The sequence below is a fragment of the Spermophilus citellus genome (assembly GCF_964194105.1).
Source record: "Spermophilus citellus genome assembly, chromosome: 6".
Classification (NCBI taxonomy): domain Eukaryota; kingdom Metazoa; phylum Chordata; class Mammalia; order Rodentia; family Sciuridae; genus Spermophilus; species Spermophilus citellus.
Genome location: NC_138187.1, coordinates 95,717,203 through 95,739,483, shown reverse-complemented (window position 1 = coordinate 95,739,483; position 22,281 = coordinate 95,717,203). Strand labels below are relative to the sequence as shown.

The 22,281-nt window shown below is 43.1% G+C and overlaps 1 protein-coding gene across 1 annotated transcript in view; it reads left to right on the top strand.

Moving 5' to 3' along the window:
* The first annotated feature begins 2,677 nt into the window (after nucleotides 1-2,677).
* CHRM3 (cholinergic receptor muscarinic 3) overlaps nucleotides 2,678-22,281 on the top strand; it is a 415,689-nt gene continuing 396,085 nt past the window's right edge. The window contains exon 1 of the mRNA XM_081299117.1: nucleotides 2,678-3,242. The gene's annotated coding sequence lies outside the window, so the exon portion shown is untranslated. The remainder of the gene's footprint in view (nucleotides 3,243-22,281) is intronic.

Sequence of the window (22,281 nt, the reverse complement as noted above, 5' to 3'; positions counted from 1 at the left end):
TCTCTTTTCTTCCATGTCTGGTAAGTTTGGACTGCTGTATTTGTATAGACTCTAGCTTATGTTCCCTTTCTCCCATGAACTTTGAATTGTGTGCTAGCAGGTGGTTAAATCATGGGTAGATCACATTAAGCAAGCAAAGCCCTGGATTCAGCTTTGTTAGAACACATCCATTTTGGATTCTTTCTCTTAGGGCATCATCCTCACACCAAGGGAGTGTGTGCAGGGAGGTCTCAACTGAATGTCCAAGGTGTTCATCAAGTTCTTTCCACTCTGGCTAGACTCAAACTCCAGAATTGTGTGACCTCTACTCTAATTTCAGCCTCTCAACCACTGGGTTCTGTTGAGCTTCCAGAGCTCAACACAGGTACAGGCAACCTCGTTCAACCGAGGAACACAAGGAACTGCCACACCAATTTCTGGGGCTTCCTCTCTGTGTTCTTCTCTCTGTCACTGTGTCTGTCTTGAAATCTCAGTTACCTTTAGAGCTCCAAGCTCTTGAGCTATGTGTCCTCTGTCTAGTGAGACTGCAGATCTCTGATTGGGGTCAACCTCCCAGTATTTCTGTTGGAAAAGAAAATGTCCTGTAGGAGGAAAGATCCATGGAACTGGCCCAGTCTAAGTGCCTCCTATTACCAAAAACTGCAGCCTTATGTTGATTGCCCTTTATTAAAAAATGTACTCTTATGGTTTTTGTCAAGGTTTTATAGAGATTTTACAGTAGAAGAGTAAGGGCTATATTAGCTATCTGTCTTATCTATGATCAGAATGCCATTTAATAATTGAATAAATCCTATTATTATCCCGTATATTTCTTTAAACAAACCCAAAATGTATTCCAGCTCTGGTTTATCTTCATTGTTTTAGCTCAGCATCCAAAGGTAAATTTCTGATTTCTGATATCTTACAAAGTAGCACTGCCTTAGGTACTTAGGTCCATTCTTAAATCAGTAAGTATATTTATATTTTCATCTGAAAAATAATTTGATAAAGCTGCTGAAAAATAGGACACCAAACTTAGAACCAACATACTGTCTAGTATTCTGCATGCAGTTCACCTGAACCTGGATATGGGAATTATTTTAAGTAGCCACATACTTTTTCACTAGTTTCCCTGCCCCCACCCCAGGAAATTAGGACCTCAATTCTCTCTAAGCACTATTTATTCCCTGGTCTCCTAAAAATCGTTCTACCTAGAGGAGAATATAAAATCAGAAAGTATTTTTTAGACTTCCATTTCTCTAATCTCTTTTTTTTTAAGAGAGAGAGAGAGAGAGAGAGAGAGAGAATTTTAATATTTATTTTTTAGTTTTCAGCGGACACAACATCTTTGTTTGTATGTGGTGCTGAGGATCCAACCTGGGCCCGCATGCCACGCAAGCACGCTACCGCTTGAGCCACATCCCAGCCCTCTCTAATCTCTTAACATTATTTAAAAAAAAAAAAAAAAAAAAGAGTGCTCTATCTTTTCCTATTTACCTTCTTACTCTAAATAGAATTAGGATCATCTTGTTGCCTTTAGCGTTACTAAAAGTTTCATTTCATGAGTTGCTCTTCCTTCCTTCCTCTTTCTAGAGTAGACAGTTATGCTTGTCCTTTCTTATGGGATTCTCCTATTATCTTTCCTTAAGTGCTTTTAAGGAAAACTAGAGTGCTGTGGAGCAATCTCATTGGCATCTTTGAAACTTTGTTATCTCTAGATTTTTTTTCCTTATTTAACTAGCTGGTAGTATATGGTAAGTCTCAGTCTCTCTGTCTCTCTTTCTCTCTGTCTCTGTCTCTCTCTAATTCTCTCTCTCTCTCTTTCTCTCTCTCTCTCTCTCTCTCTCTCTCTCTCTCTCTCTCTCACACACACACACACACACACACACACACACACACACACTCCTCTTGAGTTGAGAGCTTTAAATGCCTGGCTAGCAAGATTACTTTTTTCCCCCCTAGTTAGAAAAAAAAAAAGTGAATTGTGTGTCTGTGTGTGCGCACACACACGTGCACGCCTGTGTTTTTCATGGGTTCTCCTCTAATTTTTCCTAAAGTGTAAACTTCTACAGGAGGAAAAGCCAAGATGTCCTCTATTAACATTCCTCCGCATAAACACTCTCACTAAACGTCAAAAAGTAGATGCATCAGACCGTCCCCAGAGACGGGTTTCCAGCGGAGTTGTATATTTTAACCGAGCTGAGGTTCATTCATCGATAAATTGAGCCCAAGGAATCGACTTCCTTCCAAGCCTTCCAAGCAGTCCAAGGAAACCAATTTAAAAAGGAACAGGAAACTAACTGACCAACAGCATCTGTCCTTGAAGCACTGGCGGCACAATCTGGGAACGTGTGAGGCACCCTGGAGGCGTGAGGCTCTCCTCGATTAAGGCTCACTGACCTCGAGCCCACCCTAAAGGACCCCGGGATCCCCCAGCCGGCTTTCCTCGCCCCCTGCCAGGCGGAAAACCCCAGCCAAGCCGGCACGCGGGAGGCGGGCGAGGAGGCGCCAGCAGGGCAACTGGGCATGCTCAGAAGCTGGGCAGGTTTGGGTCTCAACCAGGCAGCTTGTGCATTACACCAGCGCTAGCAGCGCGAGGAGGAGGAGGAGGAGGAGGAACGCGAGCAGGAGGAGGAGGAGGAGGAACGCTAGGAGGAAGGGGAGGAGGAGAGGGCCAGCAGTAGCCGCGACCGCCACCACCAGGCAAGGAAGAGTTCGTGGGGAGGGACAGACCCTCCTCCCACTAGGAGCGTCTTCTGTCTGCTTTTGGAAAAGGGCAATACAAAATAAAGGAGATAGAAAGGAGAAGGGGAAAAAAGTGAGAGGGCAGACGGGGGAAAGGGCGTGAACAGAAAGGGCCAGAGCGTGCAAGAGAACTCAAGGCGCGGGGGCGGCTCTCCCCAGTCCCGGGCGCTGCCTTTGGGGCAGGTACTGCTGCTGCTGCCCAGTGGCGGCATGTGATGAGCGGCCGCAGCTGCCCGCGGGCGGAGTGCTCTCGGACCCGGGAGCGCACACCGCGGGGCAAGTCGGTGCCATCCCGGATCCCCGTGCTCTTCGTTGGTCCGCCAAGGCAGCAGCAGCGCTTCTGGGAAGACCGGTCATGAATCGAAGGGCGGCTCCGGCCAGGGACACGAGAGACTAAGGACAGCAGCTCCCTGAACGTCCACCGGCAGAAGACCAAGAGATCGTGGACCAGACGACCCAGTGCTCTGGGCAGGCGCGGAGGACCGGCGTGGGACGGCCACCTGGAGCGCAGCTGCCAGGTAAGGGCTGCGCTCGCCACCCGGCGCTTAGCAAAGAGGGTGTTGGTAGCCGATGACCTGGTTTCTTGCTTTATCTCGTTGCTAAAGGAGGAAAAAGTTTTTCGCGCTAGTAAGAAATGTTTTTTTGCTGGAGGAGTTTAAAGAAGGAACTGAGGAGGGGACGAAAGGGGTTGTTCTGTCGATTTGGGGACTCGGGGTGGGGCTTGAACCTTGAGATCGCGGTCTGCTGCGGAGTTGGAGCTCCGGGGACTGAGGGTGGGAAATGCCGAGACGCCCACCCAAGTGCCTGTAATGGGACGGGAATAAGGCGAGCAGTGGCCAGAAGAGAGCTGGGGTCGCCCCACCCAGCTTTCTTTCGCTTCGATTTTCTCTCCCTTGGATGCCAAATCCGAGGCACCAAGCGTCTGGGCTGGGGTAGCTGCTAGGCTGTGTGTGTGTGTGTGTGTGTGTGTGTGTGTGTGTGTGTGTGTGTGTGTACGAGCGCGCTCACGCTTGTGTGCCGAGTGCCTGGTGGGGCCCTCGTTTGATTGCCTTTGGTTTTTAGGAGAGCACCCGCGCCAACCTTGTAGCGAAGCCCCTTGCTGGAATTACGTTTCAGGGAGCAAAGAGGCAAATGTTGCACTTAGAGTAACGCGAGCGAAGGTACGTAGCCAGGGTGCGCTTCTTTTACCGACCCAGGCAGTCTATACTCGCGCAGAGGCTGGGGCTGAATTGCACCGGATCTCCTTTCTGGAACCCTCCCCGGGCACACAGCCTCCTTACAGCAGGGCTAATTTCTGCTTGTTTTTAAAGGGCGGAGGCGGTGAGGGGGACAACTGACTATAGCAGTAGATTTCGCTTGTCTACTTGGCTGAGTGCATGTTAGAATTGTGATCCTGATATGCGTGCTCTTGCGTGTGTGCGACTCTTCTTGCACGCAGGTTGGAAGTGAAGAGAAAGCAGAGGTTTGGGTATTGCATCCATATGGTCAGATTTCGAGCGTGCAAACCTTCATTTGCGTACAAGTCTTACAGGAACCTATTCGAAATCTGTGAGGATAGGTGCCCCCTACCCCATGCCGCGGATCCTGTTTGCAGGGTGAACACAGCTCTCCTTGAGAAAGAAATGTATTCATCAGAGCAATTGTGTTGTTAAGGACACTGGCTATTTCACTGTATGCTTTGCACAGATCTTTCCTTTTTCTTTTGGCTTCTGAGTTCCAACCAGACAAATAATCTATGCCCCGCCCCGTTTTAGCCTTTCTTCTGGGTTACTATTTGAAAAAAAAAAAGTTTAATAATTATGTAGTCCAAATAATTATATGAGATCATTATATTGCATGAACCATTCATCACTATTTCCTGTGTTTGAAACATTGCCTGTGTATTTGTTTAAGAGAAAGATCATGCATGAGAATGTACATTTCAGAAGGGGAAATGAGGAATCTAGAACAGATACATACATGTGGACAGGACTGTGGTGGCCACATATTAAAAAAAAAAAAGAATTCTTTCGGTTTCAAATACCGTGGATAGACGAGTATTGGGTGCACCCCCTTGTTATGAAGCTGGTATTGCCAGGAGCACATGGACGTGGAACATGCCTCCCCCTTGAACGTGTTCCAGTACATGTGGTTCCCATCCTATGCTTCCAATACTAAATAGCCTTTCCTTAGATTTTTCTTTACATGTTTGTCTCAATTAACTGAATATATAATTAGTGATTGCTGAGCTACAGGGCATACTATTTTTGAAGGGGTTTCCATATGGAAATATAACTTTAAGTTAAATTACTAATTGAAAAATAATTATGTTGTAGGTCTGATTTAGACGGTTTCTGTAGGCTGGGAACCTGTGAGATTGAACATAACTTGAAAATGGTGATGATGAAATTCTGTTGTTTCTTTTCAGTAATGCTGGATAATAATTCAAATGGGCTTGATAGTTGGAAGGGAATCTGAGATGTAAAGTAGACTTAAAAAACCTCTGGCATGGAAAATTTCAATGAGGCAAAATTGTAGTATGGGAAAAGGGACATGTGGAATTGGTCAAGATTTAGAGAAAGAACAAGTGCTATACTAAGAAGGGTTTTGTATTAAGCCCATATTAAAATTTATTTAGAGAACTTTGCTTTAAAGTATAGAGAAATCTATAAATATTCATTACCCTCTTTTTCTTCTTGGGGAGGGATAATACTAAAATATTGCTTTATTTCTTAAGATTATTTAAGGCTGCATAAACACTGTTTAGAGTGTGACCTTCCTATTTATTTCATAGAAAAAACAATGGTTATTTTCTTACAGAAAACTTTTTTTATTATTTCAAGCTAGAGTGAGCAAAAATGGAATTTCTTTTAATCATATTTTAGCTTTTAATTGCAGGTAACCTGTTGACAGTGAGCCTACGGGGAAAAAATGTGAAATTGGCAGAACTCGAATTTCTTGGATCCATTCTAATAAATCGAATAGGAAGAAAGTTAAAGGATATGATTAAAAGTAAATTGCATTCTGCATTTGTAAATTACAATGTAATTAATTTTTTCACATTTTTACCTAAAATATCTTGTCATTTCTTGATCCAACATGGTGTTCTTTCCAAATAATGTCGTTGACATTGGTGGATTTACTTGCTCATTCCTAAATGGCCTGGACATCTTCAGTGTAACTATTAAGAGGCCGTGTCTTGTTTGCAGTGCAGGAAGTTTATGTGGAAAGCAGCTGTGGAGTAGTGGCACTTCAGATAAGCTATGAATGAATTGTGAATCATAGGAAGAGGGGACTCCGCTGGGTATGCGGAGTGTGTAGAGCTGCATCTATCCCTCACTTATGTAGCCTGATTTTATATCATCATATATTATGACTAATAGCATTATCCTCCAAGCGTGGTTTTTAAAGGATGGGTGAGTAATTGGAAATGTTTTCTTTTGTATAGTGCTCTGTGAATTTAAATTATACTTTCCTTACAGAAGATATTTAATAAGGTATATATGGCTCCAATAAAAAATAATCAAATTCCTCTCCCAGGTTTATTTTAAATATAAATCAGCATAGTTAAGTAGCCTGATACTTAATTGTTGACTTGAAACAAGGTGTGCAATGTTTTCCTAGATATGGTATCTGTGACATGATCCACGGAACTTGTCATCTTTAAAGTTCTTTTGGTCTGGTGAAAAGAACTTTTTTTGGTCCTAATTCTTAGCTTTATGGAACTTTGCGATAGAATTTCAACCTCAGAGGAAAGTTTTGATTTTATAAGGAGATCATCTAAGGAATTTGACACAAGACAAAGCTTGTCAAGTGGGAAGTTAGTTTCTGGTGTACTCTACTTTGTCTTTCATTGCTCAGATCAAATGCAAAGTTGATTCCTTATCACAAATCTGTTGTCAGTGTGCAACTACCTCCACCAGGCCCCCTAGAGAGGCTGGGAGGTGCAAAGGTGTCCCCTTCCTCGGGGAACTCCACCCTGGAGGGCTCTGTTCGACTGTTACATTCATCTTTAAACCAAAAATAAACATAGTTTGGTTGCAGTGAATCTGTTGGAAATGTTGAACCATGACATGCCTTATATAAAGATTGCCTCCAGCATTTCTTTCTGCAGTGTGAACGTGAAGATGGTGGTGGTTGCCTTTTCCACACCTTGTGGTGGTTTTGAGAATCAAATGCATATGCAAGTGCGTTTTGAACAGACTCAGAAACTCAGTGGTTGACTAGGACTCAGACCCTCTCAGTACTGCTCAGTGGGAGCACGGAGCCCCAACATGGAGGTGCCCTCTGGCTCGGGGCTTGGAAGCTGGATGTTCCTTTCTGTCCAAAAGTCTTGGCAGCGTGTCGATTCTTTAGCTGCTGGCAGGCTGTCCCTTGGGCTGGAGATTTGTGTTCTTCCACCTGTTGGAACTTCCTGCCCCTACCCTCCAGAAGCCTGAGCTCTGTCTGGCTTGCACCTTCCTCTCCCTCCTCTGCTGGGGCTTCAGCTGCAGCCTGGGCCTGGGCCTGTTGATGATGACAGGAGGCCACACAGGGAATATTCTGGGCCACTGCCATCTCCTCACCAATTGCACTTGCTCCTCTGAAGCCAACATGAATATGAACACTAAGAAAACCAGTGGTGGAAAAAAAGGAGTTAGACAAACAGAAGGTGGCAGATGCAGTGTGGGCTCTGAACCTTGCCTTCCCACCTCACTCTGCATGGGATCGGAGGCCCAGCCAGCCTGAGTTGGGTTTGCCTGCCTAACCCTAGTGAGTTCTAATAATTTCCTGGTCTTCTTTTCATATTTGCCACTTCATAGGACTAGGCTTATCTTATGTTTTCAATTCACATTTTCAGTCCTGGACTTAATGTTTTGCCTAGAAAAACTTTAGCAGTGACCTTGACAGTCAGCCTTGCTCTTGCCAAGAACTCTCCAGGAGCAAAACTCCATTCTCTTATTCTCAGTGTCTGCTTCAACCCAGTGTGGACAAACCTCGGGACCTAAGGCACTGCCACACTGTGTATCGTTTCAGCCTGGAGATGTGTCCTGCCAAGTTCCACTTGACAAATAAAATCTCCTTGTCTGTCCTTGTTGGCAGGATCAAATCTCCGTCCTCCACACCCCTCCTGGCCACTGTAACATGAGTTGCTGACTATCCACTAGTGAATTAATCCCTCCTTCGTTAGGTCATTTGTTTTAGCCCAGCCCTAGTCTATTTCCTGTGCCCGCTGTTCCCTTGAAGTCTGGCACACAGCTGAGCCATGACATATTTTACCTTCAGTCACCAATATGCCACAGGAAGTGGCGCTAGCATAGGCATCCTGGCCCATCTGGATGTCCTCCAACTTCTGCTGTTTTGGTAAAATTCAGGTGAGTTGAACACAAGTTAAACACATTCATCGTGTTTCAGGGAGGGTCTCCAGAAGGAGCGGCTCCTAAGACTTTACATCTGGGACCCTGCATTTCTGCTGGTGAGATGTCCTAACGCTCTTCTGCTGAGCCTCATTTATCACATGAAGCTTCGGCCCTGGAACCCATTCACTTGTCACTTGTCACTTGTCACTCTGCAGTATATCCCTCCCACTGAAATTACTCATGGAATCCAGACTAGAGAGAAAACTGGTTACTGCTTACATGGGTCATTTGAAGTTCCATTGAGCCAGCACTGACTGCTAGGAGAACCTCGTCCAGTGGTAACTCACAGATTCAGAATTCATGTAAATTTCAAATGTCATTACGTTCTTTGATTCATGTCAATGGTAGTGTTGATTTCCACATGTGCCCTAAAGCAGGCCATACATGGGGTCTTCTGTGAAGAGAGCCAGTGGGAAATTGGCATGGCTGTGGTGCTTCCTTGCATGGAACCCTAGCTCTTCTCACCCTATCCCCAAGTCCACCCATCTTGCAAGGACCCACCACCCTTTTCCAGCCTTCCCTAGTGCAGCCACCTTTTTGCTTTCTATGAAATGAGTCAGTTTCAATCGCTTGATTCATTCGACCCATAGAAACGGATGAGCCACCTGAGTTGGCATCTAGGAGCCAACTTCATCTCCTCTGAAGGCTGATGGTGCCTCCTCTCTTTAAAATTAAATGTGACACTCAAGGTAATATTTATGTTGATTTTCTCCAAAGTTAACTTTTATGGGACAATATGGTATGTTTTTTGGGGTATCAGGGATTGAACTCAGGGGCTCTCAACCACTGCGCTACATCATAACTACATCATTGGTACACTTGAATGAATACTTCTTAGAGTAGAATATATAAGTCCATCCATCTGACCCCTCTGCACTCATCATGTAGACGCCCTGCCTGGATATCTTTGTCACAAGGCTTTCTTGCCACCGCTTCTGTGTGCCAGACACTGTGGATGCTGTTTGGATGCATAGGAAAAGGAAGTCCAGGGCTCTGCCTTCCAAGAGCGTACGATCAGTGTGAGATGAGAACAGCTCAACACATCTCAGGGTTGAAAGGGGATGATAAATACCCTATAATACTCTAGGGCTTAAAACAACAGGAATTTAGCCAGGCATGATGGTGCATGCCTGTAATCCTAGCAGTTTGGGAGGCTGAGGCTGAGGCAGGAGGATCTTGGGTTCAAAGCCGGCCTCAGAAAAAGTGAGGCGCTAAACAACTGGATGAGACCCTGTATCTAAATAAAAACAAAATAGGGCTGGGGATGTAGCTCAATGGTCAAGAGCCCCTGCGTTCAATCCCTGGTATCCTCCCCACCCAAAAAAAAAAAAAAAAAAAAACCCAGGAATTCATTCTAATTCTAGAGCCAGAGGTCTGAGATCCAGGTGGTGCCAGTGGATCTCATCCTTCCAAGACTCTTGCAGGGGAGGGAGGAGGAGGAAAAACCCCTCTGCATTGCTTCTATCAGCTTTTGGTGGCCCTCTGCATTTCCTTATTTTTGAGGCAGGGTCTTGTCTGTTGCCCAGGCAGACCTTGGACTTGGGATCCTCCTTCTTCAGCCTCCTGAGTAGATGTCAGCATTCCTTCTTTGTGACCACCTTCCTCTTCTTTCTGCCTGTGTGGTCACACTGCCTCCTCGTTGTAAGACGTGTGTGTGTGTGTGTGTGTGTGTGTGTGTGTGTGTGTGTGTACTCTAAGTCCCACCCAGAAAATCCAGGACATAATTTTTTTCCCAAAGAACTCACTTTGATCATATCCATTTCCACCTAAGGCAGCCATGAACTCTCGGCTTTGGGAGGTGGGCATATCCTTTGTGACACCTCCATTCAGACACTTGCAGATGTCATTGATGAACAACTTATACTGTGCAAGTTTATTAGTGTCCTTCAAAATGCATGGTCTGTATGTTTTGAGGAGTTAATACTTTTCGCCCGGCAGCTCATTCCATTTTTGGAGAGCAGTGAAGAGCAGATCTTCGCTGTACTGAGCCAAAAATCTAATTCTTACTCTCTCTACTCCTTTGCCTTTCTTATGATTCTGGGAATCAGGATGAGAAAACTTCTCAACTTTAGTCCACAAGAAAACCTTTACATTTGGATAGTGTAAAGTTGACTCAGCTGGGTTGTATGTGTGCTTCCAGATTTTCACATTCATTCTTCACATTTTTGGTTACATTCAGAGAAGAACATTGCTGTCTCCTTAATCCCACTGTTCTCCGCTGCTAAGCCCTTGACTTCTGGCTTCCAGAGGGGGCTCCCAGCAACTACTCTTGAAAGTCACTTGTCACTTGAGTCCTAGAACCAGTAGCCCTTCTTTGGCTGCTCCTCTAATCTCCCAGGGAACATCTCTGCACTCCCTTCATTTCCAGAACATTCTACCTCCAGGCTCTCCACTCTCCTTGTTTCTCCTCCCCAGCTTCCCATTACCATCTCCTGTCAGGTGTGGTGCTGGCCAGTGCTTCCTTCTTGGTTGACCTCCATGCCCTTTCCCTGCCTTGCCTTTTATAATGTTATCCATTTTCATGGTTTCAAACTCTCTTGCGGTGTGACTCACACACATTTCCTCTTCTTTAGGTTCCACTTGGCTTCAGGAGGAACACTGCTTTCTGCTCACTGGAGAGAGTAGCTTCCCTTGCTCTTTCCTCATCCTGCTCCTCTCCTGGGGTTCCCATTTCTATGAATAGCAGGACCTTCCTACATTTTCTGAGTAAATTTGATTTACTTCCTTCCTTGGCCTCCCACATTTCTCCAGACACCAGATTCTAATACTTAACCAAATAATATCTCGACCTCTTGGTTATTTTTCTTTCATGCTATCAATGCCTTAATGCATCGCTTCTCCGACATCAGTGTGCATTCAAATACATAAGAACCCTAGTAAGATGCAGACTCTGATTCATGAGGTCTGGGTGGAGCCTGAGAATCAGCATTTCTAAAAAGCTTCCAGGGCATGCAGATGCTTCCTGTGTGCTTAGAGCACATTATGAAGGAAGGTCTCAAGTTAGACCTTTATATCTTCCTCTGCCTCTTGCAGCTTCCCAGGTGATCTCTCTGAGTATACTCTTGCCTGGCTCTCATTGAAGTCAAAATCTGACTATTTTGTCCTATTCTCAAATGCCTTCTTTGATATCCCCTTCCAGTATCTATTGAATAACAACTAAATGGCTTGCATCAGCTTCAACCTGTTCCCTGGCTTGATTTACATTTTAAGTTCACGATGAATCTCAAGGTCGCCCTTCACGTAATTCTCCGTACTTGCCGAACTTGCCGTACCTTCTGCCCTGTTGTTGTGCTGCTGGGGATGCCCTTTCCGCCACACCTTCAGGGAGCCACAGTTTAGCAGTTTTCCAAGGACTGCTCGAAATGACATTTCTCCCTAAGGATTCATCTTCCAGGATTTTATCAGAATCTCAGCCTTATCAGTGATTGCATCCATTCTTGTTTTGTGTGTGTGTACATGAATAAATTATTTCAGCTCTGAAGCTGGGAAGTTCTTGAGGGAAGATGCCATATTGCATTTGTCATTGGTTGCTCTCAAGTTAAAGCATAGTCTTTCCCTGAAATGACCCATCTGCACATTGATATATAAAATATGTAAATGTAGCATTTTTGCTGCTTATCACATTATAAAAGTTAATGTATCTTCTAAAAAAATCCAAACATTATGTAAGTGTATAGTATCAAAAGTAAAAAGTCCATCACTCGAGGCCCCAACCAGGGTTAGCAATCTGATGTGTAGTCCTCAGCTACTTTCCTGAACTTCCAGATGGATCTGGAGTGTTGCCAAAAGCCTGTGTTTTAAAGGCTTGATCCCCAGCATGGTGCTCTTGGGAGTGGTGGAAACATTAGGAGGTGGGGCCTAGTGGGAGGTCTTTAGGTCATTGGGGTAGTGACTTCAAAAGGGATTGTAGGAACAAAGTCTCTTCCTTTCTTTCTTTGCTCTCTGGTCATGAGATGATGATTTTCCTCTACCTTGTGCTTCTACCATGATGTTCTGCCTCATTCCAGGCCCGAAGCAACAGATGAACATCAATCATGGGCTGAACCATACAAAACTGTGAGCCAAAACATACCTTTTCTCTTTGTAAGTTGATTTATCTCAGGTGTTTGTCATAGTGACAGAAAGCTGACTAACACATATGTACATTCTAACATTTACTATCTACAAACCTGGGATAATAATAGACTTCTGAATCTTGACTTGAAATATAAATCTACCTCCCTATTTTTAAATCTACGACTCATTCCAAAACACTGACTGATTTAACTGCATAAAAATCAATTCACTTAAAATGGTCTAGCAGTATAGAAATATGTTTGCTTTGAATTTCTTATCAGTTAAGCATATCTTTATTCAGCAGTTTCTCTGCTCCTAGCATTGTATGAGACATTGTCAATTTGTAACAGTAAGACACAGATACTGGCTAGAAGATCCAAGTTAGTCTTATGCTTTCAGGGTAATGCTGGGTGATGGATTGATGGAGAAGTAGTGATCATGTATCTTTGGTGCCAGATTAAACCTATCATGTTTAATGACATGCATTTTCAGATTGCTGGATTTTATGGTGAAATGTAAGCTTTCACATTCCTTCGATCTGTAAAGAACAAATGACACATTTTGGATTCTGGATATGTATGTATTCATCTGTTTATCGAAGACATGTATATGTATATTACTTTTTGTTTCATTAATGAGCATAAACAGAATAAAAAATGGAATTATTTAACAATTTAATTATTTGGCCAAATACACTCAACAAAACTACAATTTAGGGAGGAGTATGAAAAATAAGATTAAAACACCATGTGAGCTTTGGGTTAGACTGCTGCATGAGTTCTGGTGTAAAGCACAGGTGGGAAGGAAATCTTCATACAACTCAAAAATCAGTATTTCTTCAATCACCTGAGAAGGAAAACTCTTAATAATGATAAATGGGTTTTGTTGCTTTTTAAAAAACAACATCGAAACTGGGCATAGAAACCTGCACCTGTCATTTCAGCTACTTGGGATGCTGAGACAGGAGGATCTCTTGAGCCCAGGATTTCAAGATCAGCCCAGACAACAAGGTGTGAACCCATATAAAAAAACAGTTTTTTGATAAAATTATGGGGGATCATATTCTGGTTAGAATTGAGGCGGGAGTATGCTTGAGGAACCGAGAGTTTTCAGCAAAATGGGTTGTGTCTGGCAGAGAAGAACCTGAATATGAGGCAATAAGAAGCCACAACTTTGAAATGGCATGAAACTGCTGCAGTCTGCATTTGTGAACACATAAAGAATATTTCTGCATCTTCTTTCCAACTCCTGAAAACTTTGTTCACGGGTTTATTTACTGTATCTTCCTTGTAATATCATGTGTTACATATTATATATTATTTAATACCAGCAAAAAGTGAACCTCTTCTGGAATAATAGAAGCAATTATCTGGTAATTTAATTAAACCATCTTTGTATTTTTGCACTGGGTGCTGGGAAACTCGAACCTAAAAATAATAGTCACAGTAGCCAGTTTTTCTGTATACTATTTCCCCTTTTTTCTCTAGTCTTTTTAATTTTTTTTAACTTTTCAATAAGCATTCTTGGATTCTCTTTAGAAGATAGGAGACTAGAATTTAGAAATATATAGCCTAAAATGATGCCTATAGATATATGCCTAGATATGGAGGTAAGAAAAAAGGGTAAAGGAATACTTTTAAAACAGTCAAAAAAAAAAAAAAAAAAGACAAAGCAATGTGTTGGCACCAAGACCTGAAAACACAGTAACTACTGTGGGCAAAGGAAGTAATTTCTAGGTCAAGAAGGATATCCTGAGAAAAGAACAGGTGTTGGGGATGACAGCCCTGATGATGATGTATATGAATTCTTTATTTTCAGACAATATCTAATTGAATCCACAACTGTCTTTTTAAATGTGCAGTTGACAGTTAAAATTCTATGTGCTCGTGGTGTGCAATGTGTTGCTTTGATATATGTGTGCATTATGAACCCGTTAAGTCAAGCTAATTAACATATTCATCACTTCATTTCCATGACATTCTGTTGTGAGAATACTTACTTAAGATTCTTACTTTCAGCAATTTTCTGGTGTACAGTACATTATTATTAACCCCAATTGTCATGCTATGCAACAGGTCTCCATTGCGTTCATTCTGTCTAATGGAAATTTTGTACTTTTGGCCAAGATCTCCTCCCCTGCAGCCCCTGGCTCCCCCCAGTGCACTCTGTCTGTCTCCCTTTTTAGATTCCACATATAAATAAAATCACATGGTGTTTGTCTTTCTGTTCCTGGCATATTTCAGTTTATGGAATGTTTTCCAGGTCCATCCATGTAGTTGCAGATGTAGGGTTTTCGTTTTTAGGGCAGAATGGTATTCCATTGTTTATATGTACCATGTTTTCTTTATCCATTCATCCATCTGTGGAGGTTTAGTTTATTTCTATATCTTGACTATTATGAATGATGCTGTGAGGAACACAGGAGTGCAGAGGTCTCTTTGACATACTGATTTAATTTTCTTTTGACACATACCCAATAGTGGGATTGCTGTTAGTTCCATCTTTAATTCTTGAGAAACTTCCATCTTGTTTTCCATGATGACTGTACTAATTTACACTACCACCAATAGGGTACAAAGGTTCTTTTTTCCCCCATATCATTACCAGCACCAGTTTATGACTGGATAGTGATGAGGGAGTATCTCATCACTGACAGGGATGAGTGGATATCTCCTTATGGTTTTAATTTGCATTTCCCTGGCAATTAGTAACATGGAGCATTTTTTATATACCTGTCAGCCATTTGTATGTCTTGTAAGGTCCTTTGTAAATTTTTAGATTGTGTTATTTTTTTTTTCTTGCTCTTGAGCTGATTGTACTCCTTACAATAATGTTTTGGACATTAACTCAAACCAGGTACATGATTTTCAGATATTTTCTCTGGATGCATAGCTTATCCCTGTTGATTGTTTCTTAGGCTGTGAAGAAGACTTTTTGGTTTGATGCTATCCCACCTGTCTGTCTTTGCTTTTGTGGCTTTGGGGGTCATATCCAAAAAGAAAAATTGCCTGAAATAATGTCACAAGGCCCTTCTTCTACTAATTTAATATTTCAGGTCTAGTGTGTAAACTATTATCCATTTTGAGTTGATTTCTGTGTTTGGTATGAGTTAAGTTCTGATTTCATTCTTTTGCATGTGAATATCCAGTTTTCCTAGCACCATTTATTGAAGAGGCTGGTCCTCTCTCCCTTGTGTGTTCTTGGCACCTTTGTGGAAAACCAATTGGCCATAAATGTGTGGGTTTATTTCTGGGCTCTCTATTCAGTTCTGTTGGTCTTCGTGTTTGTTTTTATGCCAGAAACATGCTGTCCACAATGCTCTTTGTGTAGAGACTGTTTTACACTTTTAAATCTATATATGCAGAAAAATCTAATAAAACATGACTAAGATTAAGGAAAATTTCCCTAGCTGAAACAACTAATAACGTCAGAGAAGATCAATAAAACCAGGTCTCACTCTCTTGCTTTTCACATCTTCAGTGTGATACACATACATGTGTTCCTCACCAGGAGCAAGGAATGAGACCCCCCCCCCCAAAAAAAAAAAAAAAAACAAAAAAAAAAAACGAGGACAGACCACTCAGACACCAAGGCTTGAAGAGGAGATCAAGAAGTCAGTTCTGGAAATTCAAAAAGCCCACAGTCACAGGGACTGTCCTGCCCCTGCTTGAGCCAAGATGAGATTCTGATTAGCCTGAGATGGCCACAAAGTCAGGTCAGGCTAAGTCAAGAAACTGGAGCCCGAGTCAGAAGCCTGCACCAGGCCAGGCAGTCCATGGCTGCTGTCCAGCTTCAACTCGAGCAGAACCTGTGCCCAGCCTTGCCCCTCTGCCCTCGGCTCTGCCTCCCGCTTGTGTTTTCCACACTCTCCTCTCTGCAGGACCTTGCCTCTGCGTGCGTGTGGCAGGCTGGACTGACTCCTCTTCTGGTCCTTTCCTTGGCCCTAAGACTCCTCAAGTTACCGTTCTTGCCTCTGTCTTCTGAGGCCTGAGTTCTCTGGCTCTCAGCCCTCTGGCTGCTCCTCCTCGCTCTCCTTCCTCAGACCCTTTTCCTTTATCCTAAAGACCCTGCAGAACATTACCAGACTTGAACTTCAAAGGGACTTTTGAGGTCTTCTAGTTTGGGCCTCTTATTTGATATTTGAGCAAAATGAGACTCTGAGATGTTGAATGCTGCACTCAAGGCCCGAAAATTACTAAGCCTCGATCTCTTGGCTGCACGTCTAGGTTTCTGCATCGGTTCCTGCTAAGTCACTTCCAGAGGACCAGCTGCTTGGTTTTTTTCTCCCCGCATTGCTTCTCTTGATTACCTCAGGTGACTTTAGGGCATCAGGGATCAGCAGGCCCAGATTTCTCATCTCATACTATTGCTCAAGTGTTACACATGAGCCGCTTATGGCCCTTCGACATTTCTACAAAGAGTACTCAGCAGACAACTTAGTGTGCTGTTTGTATGTTGGAGTCCTCAACTTCCTCCAAACCAGTCCTGTGTCCCTTTTGCATCACAATCTTCCTAGGAACTCATATGTGACTTTTTTTTTTTTTTTTTTTTGGTGGTGCTGAGGATTAGGGGATTGAACCCAGGGCCTTGTGCATGTTAGGCAAGCACTCTTCCAACTGAGCTATATCCCCAACATATTTGACTCCTCACACTTGCCATGGAGTACCTAAATCCTATGAGATTTTCCTGCCACTTATTAATTCCTTCCTACTGTTCCCTCTACTCCCTTCTGTTGCCCAGGTCTTTGCCATCTCCCTGTTGCCTAGTGGCTCCAGGGGCCTTTCACTTGTCTCCCTGTTTCCAATCTCTTGTGGATTTTACCTATTCTATAGTGAGACCAAAGTCATCTACGATTTCCCCTTTACATAACCGTCAGTGCCAGCTCCTGTGCCCCCTCTGCCGGGGCCCTGAAGTCAGATCAGTGGGCTTGATTTTCTTTGGATGTGCCTCCTTGTCTCATGGCTTCTGCAGAGGCCTGCACTCTTCCTGAAGTTCACAGTCCCCTCTTGGCCATAGTGGCACTGCATGTATTAGGAGTCCTGAATTCCCAAGAATACACATCTTCTCGCTGCCCGTACTCCTTATGCTCATCTCTGTTGTCAAGCTTCCATGTGTGTTATGCTACCATGAATTCCTTGGCTACCAATCTTTCCCTTTATATTTCAAGCTTCTTATCAGGAACCACCCATTGTTCTCTACTCTGTCTTGTAGAAATTCACTGGATTGGATGACACCTTAGATCCCTGGGAGGGTAGAGCTTTTATGTTTTAGTATATCACAAGGACTCAGTACAGTGTGTGGCACACAGCAGACTCAGACCAAGTATCTTGTTCCTGAGTGAGGCCCTGTTACCCTTCCCCCTGGGAGAAAAAGATATCTGAGGGTTAGAAGTGTCCCAAAAATCTTGATATTGAAAATAGTTTATTATTAGCAAACAGGAATCAGTCTTCGACAACTATTATGCAGAACATGACAGAATTCCCCCAGTAGAAGCTGATTCTCACCTGACTGAAGTGTTACCTGCACAGATATCATGGCTCCCCTGGGGACTCTCACATTTTGAGACTCATCCCCCAAGAAATGACCCCTATCACCTGCTAATTCTAATAGCCTGCATTTCCAGGTCATCATTTCTGGTTGATCATCAGCTGTCACATTCAGCTCTCCTAAATGTTCTTAGTAACCCCGGAAAAGTTTCAATCAGAGGGATTTGGGGTGATGTTTCTAAAACCGTGGCCTAGGATCATATGCGCCAGCAGCTTCTAGGATAGCTGCTAAAAATGCAGACTTGGGGATTGAAACCAGACCAGCTGAATCAGAATGGGGGCAGGGCCTGTCAATCTGTGTTCTAAATAAATATCTTGCATGGCACTTGTGTTTGCTAAATTTTAAGGCCTACAAGTTGAAGAGAGAAAAAGAGATTTTTAAATTTTCTTTTTATGAGTAGATTAATAGCCTGGATTGGCAAAGGGTACAGTATCTTATCATAGGCTGCTGTCTCTGGTAAAATCAGTCATATTCAGTTTAGGATGCTTCTGAGGCTTTGCAAAGGCAAGGGTACTTTTTCCCACAAGAATTTAAACAGAATTGGGTAACAGCTGATTGCAGGTGTAGAATAAGGACAGAACTGCTTGTATCCAATGTACCCTACTGTATCTACATATATATTTTTAACTGAGGTTATCAATGTTTACAAAGTGTTATAAAACAGAAACTGTATCTCAAATAGAAGAAGTTCTTAACATTTTTGTTTGTTTCTTGGCACTCTCATTAAACAGACCATATTTTTGCATGTCCATGATGCTCTACTTAGGGGTTATATTTATGAGCAAGTACACAACATATATTATTGATACAAATAGGTAGGGGTCAAAAAACATTGAAAAATAGTCTATTACTGCCACTTGTGTGCATAATCATTCGATTATCATGAACATTCTGAAATGTGGTTATAGATTGGTTTTTCCTGTCCTTTACAGGTCTTTATATAGGTCTTCTAAAAATGCATGAATTTTAATAGTCATATGTAATACAATTACTACTTTTCCACAAATTTTAAGTCATATACTAACTTTTTGAAAAATGAAATTAGCAATCCTTCTGTTCCTTAGATGTTTAGAAATTCCTGTCGTAGCATAGACTCCCGGAGCCAGGAGAGCCACAGTCTGGGTAACCTCCAACTTTTCTCCTGGCCATTAATTTGTTTGTTAAATTTATCCTGTTCCTGAGTTAGGCGGTGTTCTAAGTGCTAAAGATGAAGGGAAAAGTAAGCCGGACAAGGTGCTGTCTTCATGAAATTTATACCCTTAGAAAAAATCCATAGAACCTCCACTAGTATTCAAAAGGGGGTCTCTAGATAAGCCTGCTCCACTCAGCATCAAGGCCAGAGGAGAGATGGGCATATTAGGACAATGTGACCAATTAGATGTGTGACCTTTTTGAGTAGGGCTTAAATTAAAATTTTCTCAAAAAAATACTTACGGCTTTCTAAAAAAATTAGGCTGCCAACAATGATTTGTGCCACTAGATGGCAGACATCTGTATTTATGTGTCCAATGAGCAGGTGGTTCTGAAAGGTTCAAAATGAGCCACTTGATATGAAAAAAAGTTAGTACCACATGAGTGACAGATAGTTGTGGCTGTTCTTTTCCATGGATTTCATGTTTCAAATACCACCCTATTGTTACTCCCTGGTGTTTGTTTTTCAGTTTAGCATTCTGCTCTGCTCCTTTCGCATGGAGGAAAATATGAAGCTCCTTTTGAAAACCACATTTGTTTCTGAAACCACAAGAGACTCCCAATGTATTTTCACCAATGTTTTGTTTATCTGAAGAAGTTAAAGTAGTCTTTGCAAGCGGAAATATATATATATATATTTATTTATTTATTTATTTATTTATTCATACCCTGGTGGCTCTGGGGACTGGGCTACCTTTTCAGATGCATGGGAAACAGATATTCCATTTTCCTGTGATAAGAGAATAAACAAAGAAACTAGTTACTCTGAACTTGGCCCCTTCACTTAATCTACCATTAGCTTCGGGAATCCAAAGAAAATGAAGTATGAACCAAAACTCTATCAGACAAGGCACATGTATTGACCAGGATGGCATTCCCCACTGCAGAACTGAGAGCTGGCCCCAATCCCACTCAGGAGGACTCCCCGCGCCTCCCCCTTCCTATCCTCTCCTCAACACAGAAACCAAACTCACCCTGTCTTTTGTAATACTGAGGGCACCACATCATATGTTTTCCAAGTCCAACCCAGGGCAAGCTGTGAAGAAGTAGTGTCCCTGACTTAGATTTCTCGAACACCCATGCTAATTAAAGGCTGCCACTGGTTTCCTAGGCAGCTTGAACAAGGTTGTTATAAGGCAACTGGGTTCAGGAGGGGCTATAAAAATTTGTGGCAAAGTCTTGACCTTAGATATGTGTTTATAATCTACAAATATGTTAACTTGTAAAATAGAATCAGCTGAGCCAAGTTGTTCTTCAGATTCAGGGGGTGGAGAAGCCAAATCTTTTTGGCGGGATACCAGAAATTTCTTCCTTTAAGAGATTTCATTTGAGATGTTTTAAAGGACCAGCAAGATTTAAATAGATGGAGGGAGATACAGAGTGGATGATTCAGGCAGCCCTTCCTTATAAGTGAAAACTCCTTGCTGGTTTTTGTCTGTGCCAAGAACACACTACCTCAGAGCATCTGCACTTGCTATCATATTTATTTGGAACACTCTTTCCTCCCAAACTTACACATCTTGCTTTTTAACTTAAATCTTTAGAGCTTTCCTCAAATATCACCTGATCAGGCCACATTTTATAATCACTTTGTCTATATTCTTCATAGTCTCCTCACATAATGCCTATCCCCCCCCCCCATTTATTTTGTTAATAGCCACTGCATATGAGCTGCATGAGTCTGGGGCTTCATCTTTCTGTATTTAATTGCTAACTCTCCAGTTCTAGAACACTGGCCAGCCTAGAATAGGCCCTCGACTATGCTCACTGAACCAATGAAGGAAGAAGGAAGGAATACTCAGAGTCACTTTAGTTTTCCTTGTTGCAGAAAAGGAAACTGACAAATCCACCTCCATGGGAGCCTAATGCATGACGTAGTGCTCTCGTGCAGAGAGCATCTCAGGGCCTTTCTTTTTTTGTGAGAGGGTGAAATCCAATACAAAATTATCACTAATGTCCTTATATAGAATGAATTCTAGGATCGTAGATGTGAAGAGTAATGAAATAGATTAGCACAATCAATCAAATGTACTTTAGTATGCCTGGTACTTTTTCCAATAATGCTAATTTTCCATTAGAAGTAAATACAAGAGAACCAAACTCATACTTTCTAAGGGAACCGAGGTAGCTTCCCAGCTGGCAGGAATCTGGTCTTTCAAACTATATTCATTGCTACTCAATTTTTAAGAATTCTGTTTCCTTACTTGCTTATTTACATAATTATGAGTGTATGCATTAAAAAGGAAGTAAAGGAAGAAGACGAAGCAGGGTTTTCTGATTTGGAATACTACGTCACGCATTAGTAAATCTACAGGCGAGCACCCACAGCGGGTGGCTCTAGAGCGGGTTGGTCCAGGATGCGCGCCCCCCTCCCCCCCCTCCCCCTCCGCTCTACAGATGTGCCACCAGATGCAGAATCGCCTCAGTGAGTGTAATGGCTAATCTTGATCCTCAGCCTGACTGGACTGGGAGACACCAAGAACACTGGCAAAGCACGCTGGGGGGTGCGGCTGGGAGGGTCTTTCCAGAGATGAGTGGCAAGTAGGTCCGAGCTTGCAGAAGCCCCGCCCTGAAGGTGGGAGGGGCTGTCTGCTGTCCAATGGGCTGGGGCCGCGAGGACTAGAGAGAGAGCCTGGGCGAGCAGAGCGCTGCGCTCTACTTTCTTAGGGGTCTTTGGTTTGGGTTTTGTTAATTAACTCATTTGTTGCTGCTGCCATTGCCCTGGAGGGCAGACTCCATTCTTCAGCCTCTTTTTTTTTCCCCCTTTGGCACTGGAGATTGACCAGAGGTGCTCTACCACTGACCACACACCCCAGCCCTTCTTATTTTCTGTTCTGAGGCAGGGCCTTGAGGGGACTGTCCTGCCTCTGCCTCCCTAGTGGCAGAGACCCAGCGAGCCCTGCCTTGCGCTCAGCCTCTTCCTCAGCCTCTGCATGCAGACTCTTCCCAGCGACTCAGACCTTCACCTGGACCAGGCCGGGCCGCCTCACTGGCCGCTTTTCCTCTGAGGCCCTCCTTCCTGGTCTGAGCAACTGATGGTTTTGCGGCTCTCCAACCTGCAGACGGCCGTGGTTGGGACCAGCCAGCCCTGATCCCGTAAGCCAATCCGTAAATCCCCTCAGCATTCTCCTTCATCTGTGCATCTTGGTTGTGTCCTCGGGAGAACACTAATGGAGTTGGCATATAGGATTTCTGGTAATTCAGTTATTCGGAGATGCTTTATAGTAACTAAATATTATACTCTTATCAGATTTTTCACATTAAAATTTTGAGCTTTGAGGTAGTTCTAAACATACTTGGAAATAATGCATTTTATTTGTGCATTCGTCAGATACTTACAGAGGAGCCGCCCATGCCAGGATACCCCCTCCCCCCTAGAGAGAAA